The following is a 1,831-nucleotide window of genomic DNA, read 5'->3' as shown; positions in this document are numbered from 1 at the left end:
TAGTACAGGAGGAACCACCAAAGAGGCGGATACGACCTACCTCATAGGTATACTGTGAGAATTCAATGAGCAAACCTATTTGAACAGAGTATGTTTGCAGTCAGTGTTTCTAGTTTTTCTTTAGAGCTGCATGAAACTTCCACGAGGTTGGATTATGTTCACTCCCTGTTAGGGAGCTTCATCCGTGTTAATAAATGAGACAGAATAGTTTCTTTTTCGGGTCCATTCCCGCCCCTCCCCTCTGGCCGTGAATGTGACAATTGAAGCCTTCAGAGAGCCTCGGTTAGAGGGACAGCGAGGACCTTCTGAGTCCCTTCGGCAGGTGGGGAGTGAGGAGGGAGAAATAAGAACCAGAACCAGCTTTTAAATGGGCTCTGAAGTGTCCCCCGCTAGTCCAAACAAATACTGTGTAGCTTCAGCCACAACGGGAACACCAGAACCGCAGCTCTCCCGGATAACCGGCCCTCCGTGCTTTCCTAATCCAAACAGCAGATTATAACGCACAAACCGCTCCCAGCGAAATGCTGCTGAAATCGGGAACGGGTTTGGAAACCACAGGACTTTCCATCGCTCATGAGGGCTTGCAGTGAGGGCCTTTCTCCGCGTTTATAAGCTGCGCTTACAAACCACCGTTGCCTACTTTCAGTGACACAATTCCTGCCTTTGGCCGTTGAGCCAACAGAACCTGGAATCTTCCAGGCTCCTGTTTCTTGACAGGAAAGATCAACTGCGGGGCCGGAGCCCAGCCGGGGACAGTGCGGGGAGGAGGGGGACGGGCCCCGTCGATTTGGGTGCTAATCGGCCGTGCGGACGCCGGCTCGGCGCGTTTCACTAAGTGTGCGGCCCCCGGGGGGTGTGCTCGGCGTGGACATGGACGGGCTGCCCGGACAAGGCCTGAGTCGGGGGCTCCGCCGGGGCGGCCGGTCGGGCGGCCGGCAGGCAGGGAAGGCGGCGCCCGCCCCTTTGCGGCCTCTGCTGTGGCGGTTTACGACTCCACACGGCACTTGTTTCCTATTAACGAGTCTATGATTCAAACACCAGTCCTTTTGCATTCCGCAGGATTTCTTGTGAGGAATTATGAACAATGACTCCTCCGACCTAGCGTCTACACTGGCGTATACGTGCTCTCCAGAACTAGGAGACTGGAGATCACAGAAGACGCGAGGAGAGAGAAAAGAAACATCCAAAGTCCTTCCGCCAGAGGGAAGGGAGAGAGCGCGGGCCGGAAGGGGTTAAGCGGCCGCGAGAGGTCCGCAGGCGCACAGGCAGGTCTGACGCCGGAAGCCTCGCGTGGCAGGGCGGGCAGAAGCCGGTGTACAAGACTCAATTTGTCTAGGTTCATAGCTGCGCTTGTCGTCTCCCACATGGTCTAGCGGTTAGGATTCCTGGTTTTCACCCAGGCGGCCCGGGTTCGACTCCCGGTGTGGGAACGCGAACTTTTTTTTTTTTTTTTTTTCTTTTTAAAGAAATGGAGTCAATTTAGGCTCTCTTTACTAAGGAGAAGATATGTTTCTAGAAAACGCCGTAACTCCGTTTCAGCAGCAGCCCAGGGAGATTGGGGCTAAAGGGAATCAGGGGCGAGCCGTAGAGCGGGCGTGAGGTAAAGCCCACCCAAACCCGTGGCGCTGGCAGGAGCGGGCGGAAGGGAAACAGCTCGCCACAGTGTGAAGTCAGTTTTTGAAATAAGGAATTAATTCTGAGGTGAAGAAAAGCCGGAAACCAATCAGTCCTGCGCTAAGATATATGTTCCAGTTGGTTTTCCTGCCGTAATTTCTCCTTGTTTTGTGGATATGGAGTAAATTACCCAAAAGTGCTCTTCTTTGAAAGAAAA

General features: G+C 53.7%; 1 non-coding gene across 1 annotated transcript; it reads left to right on the top strand.

The window, feature by feature from the left end:
• Positions 1-1,358: 1,358 nt before the first annotated feature.
• Positions 1,359-1,430, top strand: TRNAE-UUC (transfer RNA glutamic acid (anticodon UUC)). Its single transcript has one exon. It is a non-coding gene; the product is annotated as a tRNA-Glu (tRNA).
• Positions 1,431-1,831: the final 401 nt, after the last annotated feature.

This window comes from Ceratotherium simum, chromosome 10 (assembly GCF_057802395.1).
Source record: "Ceratotherium simum simum isolate JZ-2026a chromosome 10, ASM5780239v1, whole genome shotgun sequence".
Lineage (NCBI taxonomy): Eukaryota > Metazoa > Chordata > Mammalia > Perissodactyla > Rhinocerotidae > Ceratotherium > Ceratotherium simum.
Note: the sequence above shows the minus strand (reverse complement) of the source record. Positions and strands in the feature narration are given on the sequence as shown.